A 26,041-nucleotide genomic window follows, 5' to 3' on the forward strand; every position below is an offset into this window, starting at 1 on the left:
CAACCATCAGTTTGTCGTATGTAATCTCTACTTACTGCAGACCAAAGCAAGCAAACTTCCAGGAAATAACTGCCAAAGTGTTAAGAGCTGATAACCGGAATTCCAAGGACAAAGATTTTCTAATGTTTTTGACTCAGGTCAGGCTACACTAAATTGCATCAACTAGAGAATACCATAATTGAAACAAAAAATAAATTACCAGTTGAAATTTCTTTTGAAAAGGCAAAGAATTCCTAATCAAGAGCATGATTTTGCATTCCTTTGCACCTCAGGACATCACAATTGTGAAAACTAGGCAGCATGGAAAAGACTACCATTATAGATGATAATTCTCTATTCATTTACATCAAAATTCCATTTTTCATGTGCCATACACAAATGTAAATAACTTCACAAGAGGTAATCATGCTCCTGGTGTTTTCCAAGATAATAATAGCCCATTCAATAATAGTTTTAAACCCCAGGCATTGCAAAACCCAAATGGGATAAGAGAATGTATTGTTCAAACTAAAAAACAAAGGAAGTTAATCAAAATCCTTACTTACTACAGCTGTCTTCAGACATCAGTCTTGACAGGTATTTTTTAACCACTGATTAATGAGTAGACACCTGAAAAAAAAGACTACCAAATTGTAACTTGTTTGCTTAAACAGCACAAAAGTCATTGTAGAAAAAGAAGATATTGCCATAGAATTTATGCAAAAAGACACCTCTTCAAGAGAGCTAAGATACTTCCTTCTATCTTTTATCCCTACAGACAAGATGGTTTCAAAAATATTGGTCATAAAAAGAATTCAGGTATATTACAAGGAAAATAATTACAAGATTTGATTTCTAAAGGAATCTGAAACACGTATCTGTACTTTCAGTAATTTGTTCAAGACATTTAAAAAATAATTGCAATGAAATATATAGGAAAGGAAAAAGCAACCTATGAGGCATAGGTTTCCCAGGAAAAATATGGGGATCATCAGGCAACAGAAATATTCCCTGAAGTAATTAGGAAGATGTTAGAAGTATCTCGGTGGACATAATTGTTTCACTGTGTTCATCCCCGGTCTTGTGGACAATAAAGAGATGACTAATTTCTGAGATCCAGCTTACTTCTTTGCGAAAAAATGTCATCCCACTGAGTTCATTCCAAAGATTCTGAGGTTTTCTGTGAGGAAGAAAAGGGGGAAAATGGATGCTTTTGTCACTCTCTTCAGCAGCTTCTTAGACACCATCTGGTTCAGGCTGTATCATACATGCGTGCACAGACACAAATCTGCTCTGGACAGACACATGAAGAAGGTCCATTAGTTGCAAAAAAACTAGACCAGCTTCATCTGTGCTGTCACAGAGCACAGAGGGGAAACCCTGTGCTGGAGAGTGCTGCAGAGCCTGAGCAGGCTTGTACATGGTGGCATGAGGTGCAAGCCTCTCCTGCTCTCTAGGAATGTGTTGACAAGTAGCATTGCAACAGTGCTCAGCATGGCTAAACAATTATTCCTAGAACTGCTGATTATAGGCAATGCTCTCTCAAGTAGGAGAAATCAATACTATGCTTGCTATAGGAAGAGGTCATTTAAAAAAAAACAAACAAAAAACAAACACACAAACAAACAAAACCACAAACAAACAAAAGACCACAACAACAACAAAAATAACCAACCACAACAACAGCAAAAAACAGCAACAACAACAACAAACCAAAACCAAACCAAACAAAAAAACAATAGAAAAAAACCCCTGTATTAGGAGCCAGGAGAAAATTGAAGTGATTGGTGTTGCCGCAGATACTTTTGTGGTATTTGCTACCGCTTGGGTGTATGTAGCAGTACCTACTAAAAATGATCTAGCAAGCCTGTGTGTGAAAGAGGAAAAGAGGTGTCACTGATCATGCAACAAAAATGCCCTTTGGCTGAAATGAGCTAATTCTCTTAGATCACAGTCTGACAGTTAATTCTTTGGAGGTTACAGCTTAAATACCTTTTCCTTCACAATCTCTGTGTGCATATCCCTTGGAGAGGAAGTGGAGAAAGGCTGGTAAAAGACAGATTCAGAAATCGTAGCTTGGTGTCACCAGGAGACTCTTCTTCCCTTTTGTGTGCCTGAGCCTTCATTAACTGAAAAGACTGAATAGCAACCTTAAAAGCTGGCCAGTGGTGCAAACCTAGGTCTTTTGGAGAGAACTGGAAAAATCAGGTGATAAAAAATGATAGCATAGTTATATAAAAATAAAAAAAAAAGAGGAAAGAAGAACGAAACTAGATGAATCTAAGAGGTAAAAACTGATGTGGTGAAGTAAATGAGCTATGAGAAATGGTGGTTGAAACAGATGACTTCAAAACAGTCTCTGCATCTCTAACTTATGTGTTACTATATAAATATTTTAAGATATTAGAAATGTGGTAGGCTGCAATCAGACGGGACATAGAAACGGATTTAGTACCCTCTACTATCCTTTCTTCCCTACTACTTGGGTTTAGATGTGACTGAACAGTTAATTACTTGCATTGCTGTCTTGGCAGACAAACCAAGGCAAACAATAAACTTGAAGCTTCTCCAAATTCTTCCATTTAGCATGTGATTATTTGCTAGTGTAAAGAGCCTTTGCCATGAGACCCAGGTATAGTTTTGTTGGGGATGTCACAGCTTAATTTGTCTGACTTAGCATTTCACGCTGTGAAATTTCTTCTACAGATTTAATTGTACTTAGCAGTAATACAAAAAAATGCATAGGAGTTGCACCCAAGCTACAGAATCTTTCAAATTTATCCATGAAGCTGAAGATGATTTTATTTTAATGCTCTCTATCAGACATTGTGATCTGATGTAAATGTTGCCTGCTGACAGAAAGGATGGTCCCATGTTCACCCAGCTTGCCTATTCCCACCATCATCAGCTGTACCAGAACTAGTATTTGTAGGATGAGTCAGATCACCAAGCAGCTGCACAAATCTCAGGCCTACCCAAAGGAGTAAGGAAAGCATCCAGTTGGGGGTGGTGGTCCATACTTATGTCAGATTAAAGTGACTAGTATCACCACAGGCTAAAACAATGTGCAGGATATTGCTCTCAGCCTGCAAGCAGAAACCTCAAACAATAGAAAACCTCAGCTGAGAGCACTGTGTGACCTTTCAAGTTAGCATGCTGGCAACAAAGTGTTTTAAAATGTGACCATCTGTTTTTGAATAGATAACTGGAAATTCAATTTATCATGCCCCAAGTTCCTTGACTTATTAAGCACCAGTAAGTCATTACTTGCCTGTTCTAAGATCATAAAGCTATATACAGTCAGGTCCCCTGTTTTTTGCCTGCAGCTAAGCACAACTTCTGAGAGTGAAAGAATGTCCCAGCTACCACCTGGGTTCCTAAACACCTAACCCAGCAAGAAGGAAGCACAGCAGACCGAAGGCCCCTATACCAACTTCACTCAACTTCCCTTGTCTTTAATTTTTGACCCACAGCAAGATGTGAAGACCACTGGTGATCCAAGCTGAGATATGTTTCTGTGTTTAAGTTCTTAATTACAGATGTTCATTTTTGTTGGTGCTGAAATCTTATTATAAGATTCATATCTTATTATAAGATTCGTATCATAACTTCTGTTTGTGAAAACAGAAAATTCCTCTTTTTACATGTATACCGAAGTGTTGGGGTGGTTTTTTGCTACAAATGGAGCAGCTATGCCCCATATCCTCTAAAAGAATTGCTAACAATAACACATTACTACGGATTAGAAAATAAGCTGAAGATGAAGAAAAACTGTACAAAAGAGACAAGAAAACAAGGGGCATCACAGGCTAAAAGAGAGAAAAAAATTAAGAAAGAGCAAGATTGTTATAAGAATTTTGCCTGAGTGAAACCAAAGGGATTTCCACCATATAATTCACAGTTGAGTTTTATATGGAATGATTAAACTTCTCAGAGCATTATTAAAATCTGTAGTTCAAACTCTTGCTGTGGCTATTATTTTCAAGTGGAAACTAGAGATTTTTATAATTTCTTAAAATCACATCTGATGAACATACACTGTGTATGTAGTTTTGCCTATTAATAGCAAGAGACCTTATAAGGAAAAGAACTGAAGTACAAACTTCTATAATTTAAATTTATTCTGTTCCACATCGTTATCTTGTCAAATCAAGGCAATTTTTCTGATATTTATTATGTGAATGTGTCTTCTTGTGCCAAAAATAGACATAATATCAATTTGTCAGTGTCCAAGGTCCACTCCGATCTACCTCTAAAATCTATCATCTTAGGTTTGTCACATGTCTTTTTTGTTGCTAATAGCCAGTACTCAGCCAGGGCCTGTTTACAAGCTGGAGGATCCTCTACCAGGTTGAATACTGCTGCCAGAGAGCAGGCAGGGAGTTTGGGGGCCAAGCTGGGGTATGCTGAGGAAATATCCAAACAATATGAATCCACAATAGCCAGAAAGTTTGCAAGTCCTGTCTACCTCAGCCTGAGTGATGAAGGGGTCACAAGCAGAGATCACCCCAGTTTCTTCCCCCTAGAGCCTTCCTTCTGGGCTGTGATTACCAGAGCAGGATAAAGAGCTCTTGGATACAAAAGATCCAAGACAGAAAGGAAATATGTTTCAGACTTGAAAGGAGACAGTCCAGGCCTAAGGAACTGGCTTTCTATTTTGATTCTTTCTGCCATCTGAAATAGCCATTCCCACTAATTCTCTTCAAATTCCTTCCAGGAGTCATCTGCTCAGTGGGCAGAGCCTCTCCAGCTGCCTAAAAAAAGTGTTCATCCCATTGCATGAACTTCCCAGTCTTCCAGCACTCAATCATTCTCCTGAAACTTGGCCATTGTTTCCATCTTCACCCTTGCCCTGCAACATGTACAGATGCTTCCTGTAAAGCTGAGGACTTTAGTTGCACCATTCAGGAATGTGTAGATAAACTGGCTTTGAAGAATTTCATTATATGCTTGCATGAAAGATGGTGCATAAAAATAAAGTGTTTCATTGTCTGACCAACTCAATCAGATCTAGTATTTTCACTTGTTATCACTGGAGTAGACAAAAGCCTCCTACTAGTGGCAGTTGTTCATAAATAAATATACACACACGCACATACATTTGTGTGTATCTATGTGTGCATAGGTGTGAGCTGAGAAATATTTTATCTGAATAACTTATTGTTGGCTTTCTTGATGCATCAGATAAAGATTTATTCCTTCTCTGGGGTGAAAGTTGTCTTTTCTCTGGGGTGAAAAAAAAAAATAAAAAGAAGGTAAAAGTGCAACTGCACTGTTATCATTACCTCTTTTCCAAAGCTATAGTATTTCTTAGAATGTGGTGAAAATTCAAAATGAGAGATAAACATGGGGAATATTTGGAAAATATTATAATTCTATTCAGCACTACTTCATATTTTTTCTTGGTTTTCTCACTGATTTTAGGCCTCTGCCCATATGAATTCACCAAAGAATGATGCAAATATGTTGAATAGCAAGGAAGAGTTGATGACATTTTAGAAACATGCCAAATAACCATTTATTTTCCCATGTGCAATATTTAAAAACTGCTTTTTAATACAAAGTATTGGCTGTTCTGTCAGCTTCAGGAATCTCTCCAACAAACTGAAGAACCATTGTGAAAAAACAATTGAGTGAAAGAATGAAGAAATGGATCATTTGAACTCAGACTGCCCTCATTGCAATGGCAGGTCCCAGGCCTTGCAGCTTTCTTTTTAAACAAACACAGTTCAGCAATGGTTTTTCACTTTTACAGAAGGCCACAGTTTTCCTTTCCACATTTTACTGGAAAAGTAATAGGCAAGTCTACATTTCATCAAAACAATCATTTTAAGGAGGAGTATTCTTACGTATCTAGCACAAACAAAGTGTTTACAAAGAATGATTTTGTACTGGAAAGAATAGGAAAAACACAATTTGACAGCATATCAAAGTGACAGTGAAATGAGTTTTCTACTCAGTGAAGTAACTTCTGCACTGTAAAACCACTCACGTTGGGGTTAAATAAGTTTATGGAATGCAGAGTCCTCTCCAGGTTAATACAGAGAAGGTTGGTATCTAACAATTCCCTGCCACCAGTGATATGATACTATTATGGATACACCCACAGCACCTGCATAAGCTCTAGCACAGCAGGATACCCTCTCACAGTGACCTTTTCATAATACTGCACTGTATTTGCAGCCATTAACCATGATAGCATTGTTATGCAGCTGCTATGCTGCTGTCTTGTGTGGGTGGCTCTCTAAGGCTGGCTTTTTTAAGGGTCCTTGAAATCACAACAGGATAAATCTTCTTCAGGGAGAAAGTTCAACCACATTCTTCCAACAAAAAGAAAATCTTTCCTATCATGCAGTCCTTGAACTCACAATTCCCTGTTCTTCTCCCCCCTGCCCTAGTTGACCCACAATAAACACAAAAAGTGAAATCTCAGGTTTTCAGAACATTTCCTATATGCAACAGGAAGGGTTTTAAACTCCCTTCCACATTCCCTCATTTCATCACTGCTGCTAAAAGAGGAGCTGGTTCATCTCAGCATTGAGCAAACAGGCACACTGAACCAAGCTGAAGACACCCATTTTATCCTGTGTGAACAGCCTGTGTGGCCAACAGGAATTTTACACCTGAAAAAACATCTGTGACACCACTGCTCCCCAGATCTAGACTGGAGGCAGGCCTGTGACTCCTTCACAATAACAGGAAACACTGTTGTCAACAGAGAGCAGGCTGTGCCAGAGCAATCTTTTCTATACATGCTCAACGGGGAATGTAAAGAACATTCCCTTGCAAAGTTTATTTGGACAGCAAAGGGTGTGGGAGGGCTGTGACAGACTCTCATGAGAAGCAAGGTGTTTTCAGAGATCACTGTTAAAGCCTGAAATTCTTTCCATCTCTTTTAAAAATAGGTAAAAAGAAGAAGGAAAAAAAGTAAGTGCTTTGTGGTTTGTTTAGCATTACATCTCTGCTTGTTATGAAGCTGTGCTGGCCCATTATAAAGACTGTACTACACATCCCTTCCCTCCACTTTCCCTTTTTTATGGAGCTTTTATTTTCACTTCTTCCCTCATCCATCTGTCTTTGTATGCTGGCTCTGCAAATCACAGCAAAGAGGCTGTACATCAATCCAGACTTTCCCCAAATCATCTCCTCCATGTTGTCCTTCGGGACAAGAGGTGGTACAAGCCATCCCTCAGCATGCTCCCAGAGCAGCAGCACAACTGTCTGCCCTGGGAGCTTAGACTCTGCGTGGCCACAAAAATCTCAGTAGATGTCTTTTCATAGGCAACATAGTCGAAGGTATTCAAGGCAGTCTTCTCATCACAGAAAGATCAAATAAAGATATTGCTACAAATATTGATAGAATTAATGTCTCTCTTCCATCTCTGTTTATACACCCACATTCCTCAATCTTATTGAAGGGGAAAAAATGTAAGAATCTCTCTTCATGAAGATTAGGCACAATTTCTTTTGGGTAGCCCTTTCTTTTTTAATTAAGGGACTTTCTAAAATTATGAATTATTTATTTCATGTCCTTTTATGAAGAAGGTAGTTCGGCTGTCTTTTCTGCCTGTGTTTGGGTATTGGCAATTAGAGGAGAGACATCAATGTGTTGTACAGCCTTCTTAACATTTAACATTGCTCAACAGAGCTGCTGTAGGCAGGTGCTGTAGGAAGTGCCCAACTATAGGCGCAGTACACGTGCCCCACTAAAGTCTGGATAACATTCTGGACTAATCTTCCATACGGGGGTATATTTGGCCATTGAAATTCTCACAATGGACTACAATGAAATTAAAAAGGAAATAATAAAGTTTCTTTTCCACATTCCATTAAGTCCTATGTCATTGGTTTGGCTACAAATAAATATGAAATATTCTTTTGGAGTATTCTGAAATAAGTGACATCTCTAATTGCTATTCCCTCCTCATCAGAGCTCAACTGTGAATAGCTTTTTCTGTGAGGAGCTCTCTACTGTATACAAAAACTCAGATATATTTTGGACCTTAATGTAGAAGTCTCTAGGTAAAGAAGAGGCGAAGAATTGCTGTAGTGCAACTTCTCTCTTGTTATATTTCCTACCAGGTTCACCTTATTGTCCCCTATGTGTGGGAGCAGCAGAGGGTTCCTGGACTTCTTCAGGCTGACTGTGGATTTCTCCTTGCTGTAGTTCTAAACACGTGAGCCAGTGTGTTCTTTCACTCCAGGTTTACATAAAAGTCTAAGTGTACCTTTCCTGAATTAAAAAAGAAAAATGTCTTTCTCTATAAAATTCTCTGTGGAAACTGAATGTCACCACCCAGACAAATCCAGATACTTTCTGTGAATCTGAGATATTCAAGTACCTGAAAAGCCACTGCCTGCAGGCACCTGCACAGCAGTGGTTTTTTGTATTTCTCTGTGCAGAGGATAACCAAGTCTCAGACTTGCTCCGATCTTGAGCCACAGCTCCTTTCTTACCTATATTCTTCACACAGTAAAGAAGCACAGAGCACTGCACTGAAATTCATGATGTGAAGTCTGACTTTCACACATCTAGAAACATTGATATCTCAAAACAAGGCAGTTTAAGGTGCTTTTTGGTGTTTAGAGCACCACCCTATGCTGTTTAGTAGGTAAAAAATTATTGGGAAGCAGGCAACTGGAATGTACTGATCTCTCTTTTCTGTTTAAGTTGTCCCAAGCCCTTGACCTTACAATGCTGGACATGACACCACCACGATCACAGAAATTACTTCAGGATAATTCAGAGGCTGCTGTGTTAGCTGGTCAGCTTGGGCATCATAGGAAATCTAAACAGGAACATGAAGCCCAGCACTCTCTGGTTAACCACCAAATTTAGGCTACACTTGCACACATAAAATTCACTCTATTGTGAACCCACACACCATGAAGCAATAAGAAAGTAATTTTTTAAAAAGTGCTTAAAGTAACTCGTTGACAATTGGTTGTCACTCCAGTCTGAGTGTTGGCTCAAAAAAATTGGTTAAAAAATGCTATTAGACAACGAAAAGACCAAATGGATTATTCTTTGTGTGTGGTAGCCAGAAGATGTAAGGCTGAGTGCATAACTTCTGTTGGTCAAACTTAGCCTTGTGGAGAACAGCGCACTTACAACTCAGCTGTGGCTCCAAGCCCCAGTCTTTGAGATCAGTTTGAAATTGCAGTGATACAGCAAGTTCAGCTCAGGGTCTATACCAATTTTAAGGAGCATTAAAAAATAATAAATTATACCATTTAATGGTGCAAAATGTTCTCCTCTGCTATGCTGGTTGAACCACAAGAACCTTTTATGGAGGGGATAAACATTGGGATATAAAGGAAGAAAAAAATCTTACTGTTTCTGTCCATCTGTGTTCAAGAGTGGAGCAGATGTAGACCTGGGATACCATCAGGTGAGGGAAAAACCTTTGTTATGAGAAGCGAAGAAGGTAGCAAGGCTCAGCTCATGTCATAAAATGGGAAGCCCTATTGAGTGAAAATTTTTCTTCTGTTACATCTATGATTAGACAAATAGCTGGCCTAGAAACAAATATTTTTTTAAACCAAGAGATGAAGTTGACCCAAGATCAAATGGATCTACATTAGCTATGAACAAAGCTAAACTGAAAATTAAGTTAAAGAAAAAGAAAAGAGTTGTTAGAGTCACCAGAATTGTGGACCCAGTTGGCCCTTTCCTGACTGGTGATCATAACATCCTCCCCAACTTCGCTTTCCATTCTCCACCACGATCTCTCATCTCCATTCACATTTACCTAAACTGAGCAGCAATTAACAGACTAATCTAAAATCATGTTTTCATTTGGGAACAGTACAGTGTTTTGCTTAGCTTAAAATAGTTCATGTAATTTTTTTTTTCTTTTTCCTTACAACAAATATTTCAATGTTTTCTGCCAAAATTAAATTCTCCTTGTGGGTAGAGCTATGAAGGGTCTTGCTTTCCATAAGATTTGTATGCTTTAATGCTTCAAGGAATATAATTCTTTAAAATGTTTCAGGACATAATCAGAAATGTATACTTCACAGCCTTGTGAGCAAAAAAAAACCCAACGGATGGTGCAGCTTAATGCTAGAGACTAATGCTGAACTTCATCTTTATGGCATACTAATGAATGCTTTTATAGCCTAGCTATCCTGGCCCCTTCATTCTATATCAACTGCACAAAATGCATTTCAAATCAAAGATAGAAAGCCCCATTAAAAAGCCCGGGGATTTACAGATATTAATTCTGTTTGGATTTTACCTTTCAACAGTGAGGAAAGGTTTGAAGTGTTGCTGTCATTCCCAACTGGCTGCATCTGAAATGTTTAACACAGAAGTAAGTGTAGGTCTTCTGTAAGAAGTTTCTAGAGCCAGAAAAATATGGGCAATATTCCCATGCCTACTTCTTGTGTATTTCCTCGTTGGCAACACAGACACATTTTAACCCATCTCAATGGCTAAGATGCCTCTCGAGTGAATTCATATTCATTAATGACGAATTAATTTCCTCTGTGTGACTCATCCCTGTGGTTAGCATGTACTTATCACAGACTGTTAGAATACCTACTCATGTAAACCATAAGACAGGAAAGCCCTATGGCATGTAGAATTTTAGCCATACTTCATGGATTTAGGAAATCACACTAGAAATCTCTTAGAAAGAGTTTCTAGTGGAATGTCCTGTGCTTCCAACTTCTGTGTAATAAATAAAAACCTCTACAAAACATTTTGTGATTACTGTCCTGTGTTTTCTTTTGGCTTTTGCTGTTTTGTGTTTTGGTCTTTGGTTATTTATCTCTGGGGAGTGTAGAGGCCATTCAGTTTGGGGTTTATGTAACTTGGTATCATTTTCTACCATACATCCCCATCAGAATTAGGAGTACATATAAAATTTGGGGTTTTTAAACCTAAGTGAACATCCATGGAATTTATTTGTGCATATAGAATGGTTTAGTTAATTTTCAATTTTCCGTGCCAGGAGTTGCAACATGCAGGCAGACCACCAAAGACAAGGATACCTGTTTCAGAAATAAATTTTACTTTCACTTTTTTCCACTTACATTTTGCTTTCCTGATGGTATCTACCCAGAGGAAAATGTGAGTATTTATACTGCTGTGTTCCAGCATCTACCAAATAAAACATACTGATTCCAGGAAACAGGCATTTTTAACAGCACTCCTGATATTCTCTGAAAGTGTCTGAGCATTGTTTTTCCATACACTTTATCCACTCCTCCAGTTTTCCTCAAAGGAGGCTAAAAAGTTGCTTGACTGTTCTCACAAAAGGCTAAAGAAAAGTTTCTGGGACACAGCAACAGCATTATGCTCATTGAAGATTGGCAAGAAAACAGATAATCAAGGCCAAAATTTCTCAGTCTGCTCAGGCCCTACCAGTTGCCTTTTAGTCCAACTGCCAGCTTTCTTTATATCCTACAGCAGTCCCAGGCCAACCAGTGAGTGTAGCAGGTTAGCACTGGGATTTACAGGGCCTGAGATCACCATATCCTTTTAACATTGTCAGGGTGTAATTTCAGAGATAGATAATGCAACAATATTTGCTCGTAAAACTATCTGTTAGCTGGGGAAGAAGGCCAAACAACTGAAGAAGTTCATTCCCAGGAGAAGGATCCCTTAGCATTAGCTGAACCTGACCCCAAGCACCCATTAATAACAAAGATTCTAATGCCTGTGAACTTCTGACTTTTACAGATTCTTATTGGCACTTGATATGAAATCCTAGTAGAAGGTTTTCCTGGAGATGATTTGTAAACAAATTTGTTCTTTTGCGTCTTCTGTGTTTTTAGAAGCTACACAAAATATAGCAACTAAGGAATAAAACATAACAAAAAGATGGATGGATGCATGCATGGTTAGACAGATAAGGTAGTTTGTATTTAAAAGGACTGGCAAATCAATTATTACAGAGAACATACTGAATTTCTTGGAATTTTGCATACTTATGAGATGAGTGACTGATCCATCATTAGTAGGGGAGAGGAAAGTAATATTTCTGCTATTCAAGTATGACAAAAATGAGATATTAAAATGCTACCTTTTCCTATTGCTTATTATTTTCACAGAAAGAAAGTAAAATATGCTCATCCAGGATGGAGAACTAATTTTACTGTTTGTTTGGTTTTTTCTGTTACAATAAAGTTACATTTTAACTGTGTATACACCAGGATATATAGAAATATATGCTTAGCTGATTAGATGCATGTGTAGTAGGAGTTAACAATGCATGTCATACATTCTTTACTTTCTAGATGAGGTTTTGTAATCTACTTATAATAACAGTAGAAACAACTTTTGGATCTATGACCCATGATATACCTCAGGAATGTAGACAAGAGCAAAGTCTTGGACAGTATGAGACGAAAAATAAAACTTCCTTGCCTTGAGACACCTACAATCCTTAATCTGATCTTCTATTATATATTTAATGTGAGGGGTAACTGTAAAAATATTAAAAAATTTTTACTTAATTGAGTCAAAATCGAAACGTATATGCTTTTTAATTTGTTTTCTTCTTAAATCAGTATTAATTTTGGACAAAATTAATTTTTTCATTACTCAGACTGAACTCTGAATGTTATATAAACTATTGTTCCTCAAAAACAGAGGATACAAGGAATAGGGGAGGGAGCAGTAACCATACCCAGTGGAATAAATGGGCTTTCAAAGCTGGGAAAAGCTTTGTCTTTGCTTTCTGATTACTCTATCTCATTGTTTACAAACACCAGATGTCTTAGAAAGACCTCACTTTTTGCCACATATTTTCTTTCTTGATGAATCATTCCACCCATTTTAACACCAAGAAAATGCCAGTTCTTTTTTTATTCTAAGGTTACCTTTCAGTAAGTTCCTTTTAACATGCTGCTGTAGCTCAGTGGAAAACTGCTGGGAACTTGGGAGTCTACTGAATACCTATTTTTTAAATACTAAGGGGAAAAAAGTTTCACTGATGTAATACTAAGAACTTGAGAAATCAGAGTCTCTCACCTCTCTTTCCCTTCCCACTGCACAGACGATTAACAGAGCCATTTTGGAGATGCTGACAAAAACTCCAAGGTTTACAACAGCTGGTATGTTTGGAGACAGTACCCTGGTACCATCTGTGCCTCTCCAGTTTCAGCCAAATTAGTCTCCTGCCCAGTTGCAGAGTGGAGAAGAGGAGCTGAGAGTGACAGGGAGCCTGGGCAGGTGGGGAGTAGGGCACCAAGGGCAGCAGTAGAGTCAGATCCATGCCAAGGCTTTCAGCTTCACTATGTCCCAGCTGCTTTGATGGACAAAAGGTAATCTCTTCAAATGACCCGATGGTTAGCTCACACTAAAATCTGCACCCTCAGAGTATGCTTTGTCTGCAATTATACTATCAAAAAAAGAGATTGGGGTACTGTCTGCTGGCCCATAGGTTTGGTGCCAGGGTACGGCTGCCCTGGTCTCCTCTGCATCCCACTGTCCATTGGAAATATCCCTTGATTTATTTCCTGTTCATGCCTGACCACTGACTGTGAGAGTGCTGCTTGATGCAGATCAAAACTGCAGGGGAAGGTGCTAACAATTAAACACCACAGGCAATCAAGCCCTTAGCCCTGTATCTTTACATCATTTGTGCCCCCACAAAGTCCACAGCTGATGCTATTCAGAGACAAAGAGAAACAATCTGAGGAATACTTTGGTGAGAAAAAACATTTCTTTGATGTCAAAAATTGTCAAAGAGGTTCTTGCTTTACCCTAAGTCTTTCAGTGATACTTCAGTAGCAAGATTTGTCACCATTTGCGCTGAGACACCCAAGCACTTGAGCATGTGGGTAACAGTGGGCAAGAGGAGTCCTGAGAGATACCTGGTGCATGCATTTGATTTCTCACAAATGTGGTGGGGCTTTTTTGGCTGGTTTTTTTTTTTTGTTTGTCTGTTTTGTTGCTTTGGGAGTTTTATTTGTTTGGGGTTTTTTTGGTTGGTTGGTTGGGCTTTTTTTGTTTTGGTTTGGTTTTTATTTTTGTAACAGCAAAATAATCTCTGTAGACCACTGTCACATTAACTGGTGATTATAATTTAGTTCATTCCTATTAGAATCATTGCTCTTTGGGTGACTTCCAACTTGTGGTGAGCTTAGCAGTTACACTGTAGGTAGATAATGAAATCATGTTTGAGGGCTAATAATGATCTGTGGCAGACACGTAGTGACTTCCTTGCTTACTGAGGAGCAACTTAAAGCTTTGGGGGGCCTACACTACTTCTCACCTGAATTTCTGTGCTTCTAGGGCTAGGATGCTGGGTAATACTGAATGGGTCAACAAATCAACACCTTCTGTAGTGACAACATGATTCCTTCACCTGGCTAATCTAACAAGACTTAGCAAACTGGACTAGGGATTCTAAAAATAACGTGTAGCTCTTTGCATTGAAAAAGTACACACATGACCGTTCGTATACTGTTTTCAGTATAGTTTTCCAAGATAAACCTACATTTTCCAGAGATGAGAGATTTGTTTTATAATTGCTCATGATGCTTTAAAATCTAACAAAAAGGCACACTAATAAAAAGTCCTACTGAAATAATAGGTATCCTTTGAGACTGACTGCTATATGTTTCTCAAGACACAAAAGATCTTTTATCTGTGATAATGGGGACTGCAGATTAGTAGAAGGGCAATGTAGGGCCATAGATAGTAGAGATGTGATGGTGAAATAAAATGTCATTGGCATAAAAGGCTGTAAGTGAAAATTATGAAAGTGCCTACAGCTATTTGGACAGAGTAACTGAGTTTCCTGTAGCTTTTAATTACTTCTGTGATTATCTGCTGAAAGTGTATGTGTGCCTGTGTACACGGGTGGTTTGTGGGAGCAATTGAATAATGGATTGACACATGCAGACATTAATACAAAAATATTGGAGAACTGCTCAAAATCCTGTAGGAAGAAAGGAGAGTACCAGATTTGTTTATATTCATGGGATGAGAAACCTTACAATATTCATGCTAAGAGTGATTAAAGTAAAAACAGATGCACACAAAGAGAGAGGAGGCAGTTTTGCTCCTCTTACTGTGTCGCTTTGTTTAAGGAAAACTCAAAATGAGTTCCTCTCTGCTGAAGTAAACTCTGAAGACTCCCCACTGAGCCAAAAGAGGGAGTTTTACAGTCCCATTCACTTTTCTTCTGCTTTCCCAGCATTGTGTCAACCTTTGCACTGTGTCACACATCCGCAGTGCAGGGCACAATACAGCTGCCATGCTCAGATTGGAGACAGGAGAGAAGAATCAATTAGTTTTTCTCAAAAACCTGTGGTCTAGACTTGTGCTGTTGCACATCTCTCATTTGGCTCTGCCATCCAGATGCGCTTTGCTGTTCATGTCTGAATATGGAACTCATTTTGTTTGAAAGCTCTTACATTTTAAATGAGAATCTGGTATGGTAATTAGCTGTTCCAAAAATGAATACATTCAGAGAAAAACAGCAGGCTAAAGGAAAAGGGACCACAGGCCAGGGATAGAATGAGGTAATTTATGTTTAAATCTAATAGGCATGTTTTTCATATTTATATTAAATTTCAGTAGTCATTCTTGAGCCAATGTTGTTATAAAAAAGTAAAAGGAGGAAGAAGACATTAATAGATATAAAACAAACAAAGGAAAAAGAAACATTTGAATCTGAGATTAGCTTTTCACAGGTGAAATAATTTGTAGAAGAAAAAAAAGATAGTGTGACTTTTCAGAATATTTTGCTATTTATGAACACCGTGCATAATTACTTAATATAAATAATTCCTACATAAGCAAAATAACTGCTAATTGAATATGAGTCTAATAATGAATGATATTGCAAATGATGTAAAAGACAACATCCTGTATTGCACTCCAGAGAGAATACACAATACTCTGTGAGTGGAAATCACTGTAAATGTTGAGAAACAAAAAAGAAGAAAAAAAATCCATAAGACCTTCCACTTTGTGATTTGCAGACACAAACATGGGTCAGAAAACATGGGATGGGACCTGCATGCAGTATATGTTTATTCAAAAGTAATTGTAAAAAAGGACATTACTTTTTAATAAAGAACTCAGGAGCAGAGAATATCTTTAAATGAAAGCTCCAATACTTACTGAAATCTGGGCAGTTTTATTAAAAATATTTATTAAGAGAACAAATACCATAATTTAAAAACTTAAAATTTTAAGCACTTACTCATAAATAAATATATCTGCATTATAATTAAGAAAAAATATGGTACCTTGAAATTTTTAGAATAATAATAGGTTTACCCACTCAGGATGCTGTCATTATCAGAATAGTCAGTAACCATAGTAGCTTGATAAAAAAGTATGCTATCTGAAGAACATATGTTACTTAAAGTTTACATATGAAAAAATCTCCAAACAGAATGAATCAAGCAAAGTTAAAAGGAGTTAATTTTCAAAACCAAAGCCATGTAACAACATATGTTAATGTACATTTTCAAATGTATCTTATGATTCCTGTGATAATGACATGAGGAACAAGTGATGGCATCCACAGCAAAGACAAGAAATTCTGCTGCAAGCCTTATGCAATCATTGGGATCAAAATCTCCTCTGACAGCCGCAGCACTCTTCAGCCAGCTCTGCTGCTAACACTTGTATCCTCCTGTTTCCATTTTCCTTTCTTATTCTCCCCCTCAGTCTTGCAAAGTCCTATGACAAGAAACATTCTAGAGGCAGTTGGAGCCCAGGCAGTTTTAGTTTTCAGCATAAGGGAAGAGGGCACCTGATGCCAGTGCTGAAACCATTCGTGCTGCTTGAACACCTCATAGGCTGGGAAGAGTTGTGTACTCCCTGAGGTCCCCTTTCCTTCCAGCCTCAGACCTGGCTTCATGGCTTCCAGGTTCCCTTTTTAGGGAGGACAGGGATCCTGGCATGAAGTCAGGATGCAGCCAGCATGCTCCTTGTTCTCACAGTTTAATTGTGGGCAAAAATTTCACGTCTGCTGCCTCGAGCTATTAAAATGGACTTGGGCTTGACAATAGGCAGTTCAGTGAAGATTTTTTTCTCTATCAGTAGTGAAAGTCAGCTTAACATGTAGAGCTTTAAGTATTGCAAAGCACAGAAAGGACAAAAACAAAGAGAAAAACAGATGCTGCTGCATTAAGGAAGTGGTGCTACTTCACTTGGACTTGACTCTGTAACTCACTCCAGAAATTACTGCAGCTGTAGACAAGACATGATCAGTGCTTAGGTATAAAAAAATTAACAAAGACATGAAGGTCAGGACTCTCTGAGAAGAAATAAAAAGATAAAGCCTCATGAGAGTGGACAGAGGCTGAGGCAGTGGAGACCAGAGAGGCAATCAGAATTTTCTTCTCAACTCATACAGTGGAATATGTCCTTGCAACGAGCAGTGAAAAACATTCATAACTAGTAAGTAGTGAGCCAAGCATGGATACTCTTGCTACATTTTTGTCTAATGTTAAAGCAAATAGTTTCCAATAAGAAAGAATATTTATTGCATAAATAACTAGAATATCTAAAATTACAGTAGAGAACAGTAATATATAAATTGCACAAGAGATTTTTCCAATTACAGAGAGAAAAGAGGAACATTTTTCCAGAAGCAAGTTATTCTCCAATTGTTCATGTAAAATTTCTTTTCTCTTTATTTTTTTGGGGTGCTGATAGTAATAGCCAATCACTGCTGGAGCCAGAGTACTTGGGAGACAGAAATATGAGTATCCCACTTTGATGTAGTACAGAAATAATTAGCCCCCCTTACCAGAGGGAAAAAAAAAAGGAAATAGAGAAGGGAAAAAAAAAACCAACACCCCAAAACCTCCTGAAAGATTCAATTTTGTACTCTGTTCTTGAACAAGAACTACAGGTTATACAGAAATGGATAGGTATCCCCTAGGGACAAGGGACATTTGTTACAGAGACTTATCACCTGCTCATGTTACCGAACAGACTTCCAGCTACCCTTTCACATGCACAAATCTCATCCATGAGCACACTCAATTGTGGTGTTGTGGTGGTCACTTCTGCAGCAAAGGCACCAAAACAATTTCTGCTACAGCTCTCAATTTTCAGTCCCTGAAAACTGGCAATTTCATGATATACTGCTTCATCTTGTCTTATTCCACTGCATCTCAGATGCCCTCTGAACTACACTTTCTCAGATGACAAAGCCTACTGCTTTCTGCTCTTCTTATCACATGTTTTAAAACAGCCTGTCCTTTCACACTGAAGTCACTGTCTACCATGTTGATGGATATTTCTGTTTTCTCGAGGCTACAGGCAGGAAAGATCATGCCAAAAATCCCATGCATTTATATTTAGTACAAAGAAAACAGCCCAGGGGGTTATGGACTTTTTGGTGGTTTTTTTTTTTTTTGGGGAAGATTGACAGAGGGGTCGTGTTGCGTCCATTGTTTCTTTCTTTGATTAGTTTTTGCTTTATGAGAAACTACTGAAAACACACTGAAAACTGCAATCAGAAATGAATGTCCATGGAAGAAAATGACAATGGGATAAGCATGTAACAACAACCCCTGAAACTTTCACAGCTTCTTAGATCAAGGACTCCCTACTTTGTTCCCAGCTTGGTGATCTCCTCCACTAAAAGCTGTTTTATAGAACTCATTGGGATTTTTTTCTCCCATGTATAAATTTAACTGATTTTTGAGCTCATGAAGACTGTTTCTTCAGAGCAGAATATGGGAAGGATTCCCACAGACCCTGTTGATGTGTTGTGAAGAAATGCTCAAGTTGTTTGGTTTGAGCTCATTTTGGTGTGCAGCACTGCTGGAGTCAGTTCAGCTGCTTCTCTACTACAATGAAAGGAATTCTTGCATATTTATAATTATTTGGTGTTGTGCCAGAACTGTCATTTACCTTAAATTGTTCTTTTTTCCCCACTGTGTTTTACCCACTTTGAACCTACTGATGGGAAGCTTTCACTTGGTGAGACCATGTTATTTTAGACTTTGATTGTAACATGGGTATTCCACTTTTCAGATAAATTATCTCCTCATTACACACATTCCCATTTCAGCTTATCCTGCTGGAGCTTGGCTGACTAAAACCATGTAGAATATTTAGATTATTACTTCCTTGGGGTCCTGCACAGTGCAGTCATACTTTCTTACCTTGAGTGGAAAAGCTTTCTCCAAGTTTCTTTCTAGGATTGCCATTGACTCTTTCCAGGGCTGTTTTATAGCCATCCTGCAGCTGACTCAAGCACCCATTTTCTCTTCTTCCCTAATTTACCACTGCTGACACACCAGAGCCTTGGTAATTCTTCAGTGCATGACTTTGTCTACCATAATGCAAATTTCCATCTCACCTGCTATCCAGGTCACCCAAATTTTCCTGCAGGGTATTCCCATCTCCCCATTATTGACAAAGTTCCCCAGCTTTGAAGCAACGTCTGAACAGCCTGACTGCACATCCTTTAAAAAGTGGCTCTTTCACTAACCCACGCCTTTAACCTAACCCTCCCTTGAAGCCTCTCTTGTGGAAGGTGTTTTGCCACTGCAGATCGACTGGAAGCAAGGCAGCAGTGGTAAGCTTCCTTCAGGGCAGCACATCACACACCCAGGATTACAGAAATGAAAGTGTTCGAAGGAAATGTGGTCTGTTTAGCACAGCAAGCCACATGCCAGGCTTCTATGAGGCTGAGCTATATTAAGGAACAAATGTCAAGACATTTTACACTTCCGACAGGTCCAGCGCCTCTCATGGGCAAAGGAAGAGTGCTGAAAGAGCACCTATGAGTTACTACACCTGTGAGGGATAGGGGCAAATGGTCATCCCGGTTCCCCAGTGAAGAGGATGGGCTTCTTATAAGCTGCCCGTGAAGGTTAGCATTGGGACCAGGGAGTGCTGAAAAGACAAATATGAGGGCTTCTTTGCCAGACTTCTCTCTTTTGCAGAAATGTGAGCATGTCTAGACTTCATGGGAACTTCCCTGGACATGCAAAGTTTAGTCGAAGTACACATACATACTCAGACATGCACCAGCAGACATTAATTAGGCTAATACTAGTTGACTGAATTCTGTCAATAAAAATTTCCTAATATGACCTCTTCCATTAAAAAACATTCATAATAAAAATCCTTCTGGAAGATTGAAGTTGTTTTTCTGTATATCCTCACTACCAATATAAAATAATTTAATAGTACCTGGGAAGTGACTAATGAAAAATAACATAAAATTTACCTCAAAACTCTGTGTTGCAATCAGTGGATTATAACTAGCAGATTATAGCAATCCTTGATGTCCAGGTAAACCAAAGAAATTAAGTCACTGCAAGATAAGACAAAATATTTTGGAGAAGTTCCAAAGAATAATTTAAAAGGTATTTCTTAAAGACCTGCCTTCCAATTCATGAGAGCTAAACAGGCCAAAGATGCACCTTGTTAAAATAGAGCTAGTACTATATTTACATTTTCTGCTCACTATTACTTTGTATTTTAGGGAGGACTCTAGGTAACAAAAGACACAGCAATCAATACTTTCTTATCAAGGAACAATTTTCCTGAATATTAGAAATGCCTGGTAATGGAGTCACTTTGATATAAGCTGGGTAAATCTCATAAGGACATATTCAGTATCAAATGCTGCTTATTAACATGATGTACAAAACCAGGATTTGTCCACTTTGAGTAACAGCTTTCTATAATTGGTTGGTGTGCAGGTAAAGTGGAACCTCTCAAAAACCTCCTGTTCTATCCAGGCAAACTTTCAATAAACCCCTGCAAATACCTTGCAGTTGAAGTTTTGCTTCTACTTCTGCTAGTCTGGTAACTGGTCCCTCTCTGTCTTCTAGACACAGAGTCAACCTCTACATACAATTACCTATTAACACAACTGTGTATCAACTTAATTCATAGTTCAATGTATTTACCCTCTGCCATCCAGTCCAAATCTCATTAAAATAAATTTAAAAACACTGAAAGCCGCTGATGTTAGTGGAGACTGAGTTAGTTAAGGCCATATTCTCACAGTTCTCTTCATGTTCTTTAGGGTTTCTTTCTTTCTTTCCACGTTCAGTTACTGTATTTTGTTGTGGTTTAACCCCAGCTGGCAACTAAGCACCACACAGCTGCTCACTCACACCCTCAGCAGTGGAATCAGGGAGAGAACTGGAATAGTAAAAGTGAAAAATATTTGTGTGTTGAGATAAAGGCAGTTTAACAGGTGAAGTAAAAGCCACACACACACACGCAAAACAAAACAAAGAATTCATTCACCACTTCCCATGGGCAGGCAGGTGTTCAGCCATCCCCAGGAAAGCAGGGCTCTATCATGTGTAACCATGACTTAGGAAGACAAACACCATAACTCTGCACATCCCCCTTCCTTGTTCTTCCCCCAGCTTTAAATGCTCAGCATGATGCCATATGGAATGAAATGTCCCTGTGGTCAGTTGGGGTCACCTGTCCCCGCTGTGTCTGTCCCAACTCCTTGTACACCACCAGCCCCCTCACTGGTGGGGTGGTGTCTGAAAAGGCCTTGGCTCTGTGTAAGCCCTGCTCAGCAATAATAGAAACATCTCTGTATTATCAACAGTGTTTTCAGCACAAATCCAAAACATAAACTCATACCAGTTACTACAAAGAAAATTAACTCTACCCGAGACAAAACTAGCACATTTTTTTGTTTGTTTTACTTTATATGAGTCTCCAGCTTTCTGCTAGAAAGGAGTTTTCAGTCTCCACAGTGTCTCCCCACTTACCGGCAATCAGAATAATGGATCACGTCAAATCTAAAATTTCTCCTGCATTCTCTGCATAACATTTTCAGTGCCAGGGAATATGAAAAGATGTGAATATACATTAAAAGAGATGATCAGTAAAATCTGGCAACATGTTTCTTCTAACAGAATACCCCCCATTCCAATCTATAGAGCAAGCTAGAATTGTATTTTGTACTATATTTTATAATGGCTCTCTTCCAAAACCTCTTTCTCCAAAGGGCTGATCATTAAAAGGTAGTGACGAAATTCAAAGCTTCCATTTCTAAAAGAGATATGTAATGGCTGGTACATTTTTTTCAGGTTCCAGAAATAGACATAAGAGATAAAAAATAATCCACAGGGATCTTTTCTGTCATGACATGTGTACTGGAGAGATTAATTACAAGAGCATAAAAATGGGAAACCTTGTCATTAGAGCAGTGTTATTCAGAGCTGTGAAAACTCTGGAAGAAAAAGGGTCTGCAAAGTATTAATTTGAATTTAAACAATTAATTGGCTCATTTATGCTCATGCCTCTTTTTCCAAACACTCTGCTTGTATGAGCATTCACAGGGAACGAGTTTTCTCTCATATGCTCTGTGGACAGTGCCAGAGTTACAATATTGCTGTGAGGAGTCACAGCTACCTTCATAGATTTGTATTTTATTCTCAGCAACAGCCACACCACGTTTGCTGTTCTGGTGGATAAAAAGTTCTTTGCCAGCAAACTCAAGAAGGGACCTGAGACTCAACCTGTTTTTTTTCTGATACTTACTGTTATCACCTCTAACTGCGACACACTTGCCGGTGTGTTCCCTACACATTTTCGTGAATGTCTCCTAATACTGATATTAATGTAATGTGATTTTTGTCAAGAAAGTACACGAGGTAACTTGACAATTGTTTTTACTTACTGATGGGAAGCCAATGAAACACAATGAAATAGTGAAACATACTTAGACCTTGCAAATATTTACCATGCAAATTCTATTTCTTTCCATTATAGAATTAACTTAAATTCACAGGCACAGAGAACTGGGCTAAAACAGAGCCACGAGATTTCTATTTTCTCTACTTTGCCTTTTCACCCATTTTGGTCCTTAAAATATGAAGTGAAAAGCTGAATCAACTTAGTTCGTAGAATCAGCTGCAATTTTCAATAGGCCAGGGATTCATCATGAGAAAGTCAGTGCCATTTGACTGTAGGAGAAAATGTCCACATTTCGGTTCTAGAATAAGATGTCTAGAATTAAATCTGTGCCAAAAGGTGCTTTCAAGAAAACATCATGATGGACCTCATGCAGTAGAGCATTTAAACACATGCTTAACATTGAGTGGCCGAAAATTCCTACCTGAAGAGAAATATGTTCATTCCTAAAGTTAAGCACATGCACACATTTTTATCAAATGAAGTATCATGTGAAGAGAACATCCAGTCCTGTGAAAACACAAATCTGAGCCTGTACCTATGGGCACAGGGTTTTTGCCATTTACCCCTCTTTTTTTTTCTTTTTTTTTCTTTTTATAAAAGAATACAGTTTCACAGAATACCGTGTCAATGAAAGTTAGATATACACACAAAATGGACATCAGCACATTGGTTTCAGCCTGTATATCCCTCTGAATATTGGGGGGAAAAAGCCCAAAACAACAGGTTAATTTACCTGAGCAATAAATCCTCCCAAAGATGTTGCTTTAACTGATGGGAATTTTGAATACTAGTCCAAGATGCCTACAGACATGGCACATTCAATACATTAAACAAAAATACACAGGTTAAGGGGGAAAAGTGAATATGTTTTTATTTCTATTAGCCAGAAGATATAATTATCTAAAAGGGTTTTTTTAAAGTCTTTCAAACTAACATTTCTAGGTCAATAGACAAGTTTTGGCTAGAAAGCTTTCATTCAGTAATGGATCAGGATAGTGTTTCCAACCACACTGCCTGTAAAAAAGGTCACAATGCATTTTTATGACCTTCTGCCTCTTTGCCCTGGTATCCAAGGTGCAGTGATACAGAGAGTCTCAAATGACTCATACAGACGGGGTCAAAGCCAAAATGTTTTCAACCTTCCTCAGTCATGCCAGAGCACCACGAGTACCTCTTTCACTCCTTATCTTTCATCTGGTCCAAGAGGTATTGTTTTGCTGTTTTAAAAACAAAGCATAAAGCATGTTATACTATGCCACATTTGTGTAATAGGGGTGTGGTTTTCAGCAATTTTTTTCCTTGTTTTTATGGTGGTTGGTTTGTATTGTTTGCACTGTTTCATGAAAAAAATACTTTTATGTATCATCAAATATTTTTATAATTTTTATCATCATGAACACCATCCCTTTGAATCAACTGTTAGCCTCTCAACTTCTGATGTGAACAGAGTGGATTTTCTCTTCTGAATAGGGATGTTGCTCTCTTAAAGAGTATCCGGTCCTGTTTCTTTAATGTTAGTGTCTTAATTTCCTCATATGACAGAATGCCTGATGGCGATATCTCACATAAAGTGGAGACTAACCATTATAACACTTGAATAGGGTAGTTTTACTTCTCCCTTTCTCTTCATTATTCTTTTGTCACTTTTTGCTAAATAGAAGTGCTTCTCAGCTTTGTTGTTTCCATGTATAGTGGATTTTCCCTTCTCTCTCCTCTTCGTAGAATCACAGAACCACTGACGTTGGAAAAGACCTTTAAGAACACTGAGTCCAAGCATTAACCCAGCACTGACAAGCCCACCATTCCCAAGACCCTAAGTGCCACAGCTTTGCATCTTTTAAATACTTACGGGGATGATGACTCCATCACTTCTCTGGGCAGCCTGTTTCAATTCTTGGCAACCCTTTCCATGAAGAAATTTTTCCTAATATCCAATCTAAACCTTCTTTGGCACAATTTGACTCTGTTTGTTCTTGTCATATCTCTTGTTATGAGGGAAAAGACACTGATCCCCATCTCACTACAGCCTTTTCTCAGGTACCTGGGAGAGAGCAATGAAGTTCCTCCAGAGCTGCTTTTTCTCCAGACATACAACACGCTTCACATAAGACATGCTCCTAACTCTTCCCCAGTTCCATTGCCCTTCTCTGGACACACTGCAGTACCTCAATATCTTCCTTGTAATGAGGGGCCCAAAACTAAACACAGGATTCAATAAGCTGCTTCATATATTGTCTCTTCCCCTTAGCCCAGCAAAATGCCTTTTAAAATTAAATTAAACCCTATTACCCACCAAAATAAAGTGGTGGTGTCCAAACACTTGTTGGAATTGCTTTCAGCTGCTAATAATTGCCAAATTATGCCCAAGTTTTATTTTGGGTATATTAATGGTTGTGAGCCCAAACTATGTCTTTTGCTGTGGCAGGATTTTAGCAGTATAGAGGACTGAGTTACAGTGCCCAGGAATGTTCTCTGACGGTCTTTGATCTGTTTTATTATAAGGTACTGAAAAGTAAGTAATCTAGTTCTCTCTGAGACACACTATGCCATTTCAAAGGTGGACTGGCACAAGTTGCCCGCAACGACCAGAGAAAACATATGCTTTTGGGCCAAGAAATAGCACCTAAGAAGAATATAATTCCATGCATCCTTGAGCAGCCCCAGTGACAGTAGGTACCTTTCTCTATCCAGGGACTTGAGCTGAGGCTTTTATGCTCATATCCAGTTACCACAGACCAGACATGGCATGACTGGTTTTACCATATTCATCACATTTACATGAAAATTATATCAAGTCCACATTGCTTCATAAGGTCCATTTAACTCAGCAGACATGTAATCTACTCCAATGGAATAAAGAGCAAGACTGAAATTAAAATGTTTTGTGACATGACAGTGTTCATATCTGCTGTTACTGGTAAAGGAGCAGTAATCTTCTATTAAATTGCAGTGAAATATTTTGGACATTCTATTTTAACTTAGCAGTTTAACTAAGTGTTTTAAGTCCAAGTCTGTTGGGGAATCACAGGCAGGGGAATACACAATATACTCTTTGCTAATAAATGAGCAACAATATTTTTTTATATTTGTGTCAGAATTCTTCACAAATCCCCACTCATCATTTCTGCTTTTGTGTTTCAGAAAGTTATTTGGGGAAATCCAGTATCTGACATGAGAAAAGGAAGAGGGAAAAAGTGGAATTTCCACAAGCTGCTATTCAAACCTTGACTTCTTTGAAGGAAAAACATACAATATTTTACAGCTAGTCATCAGTCTCAATGTTTTTTGCACCTTGAGTTTCGGTCTGGTGCAATTCTTTTCTATTGAATTCTTCAACACCTTCTGATCCCCTGTCATTAGGAAGGGTCAGGAAAAGGGAGTGTCTTCAGTGTCTGAAGGCCAGTTTGTGGGAAGAGGAAGATCAAACAGCTAGAGACTTTC

The 26,041-nt window shown here is 38.4% G+C and overlaps 1 long non-coding RNA gene across 6 annotated transcripts in view; it reads right to left on the reverse strand.

Annotated features, from left to right (window-relative positions):
• The window catches only part of LOC121659167, a 78,752-nt gene that overhangs the window by 40,968 nt on the left and 11,743 nt on the right, over positions 1-26,041 (reverse strand). The window contains exons 1-2 of one of the 6 annotated variants that reach the window (XR_006014192.1): positions 1,972-2,168; positions 542-609 (exon numbers count right to left, since the gene is read on the reverse strand). The exons of 3 other annotated variants lie outside the window; for them this stretch is intronic. This is a non-coding gene — a long non-coding RNA (uncharacterized LOC121659167). Of the gene's footprint in view, positions 1-541; positions 610-1,971; positions 2,169-26,041 lie in introns of those variants that run through there. 2 more of the 6 variants (XR_006014188.1, XR_006014191.1) reach the window with 2 other exon arrangements.

This window comes from Corvus kubaryi, unplaced genomic scaffold, assembly GCF_017639235.1.
Source record: "Corvus kubaryi isolate FWS band 111438036 unplaced genomic scaffold, C.kubaryi_AGA036_p1.0 split3-73, whole genome shotgun sequence".
Classification (NCBI taxonomy): domain Eukaryota; kingdom Metazoa; phylum Chordata; class Aves; order Passeriformes; family Corvidae; genus Corvus; species Corvus kubaryi.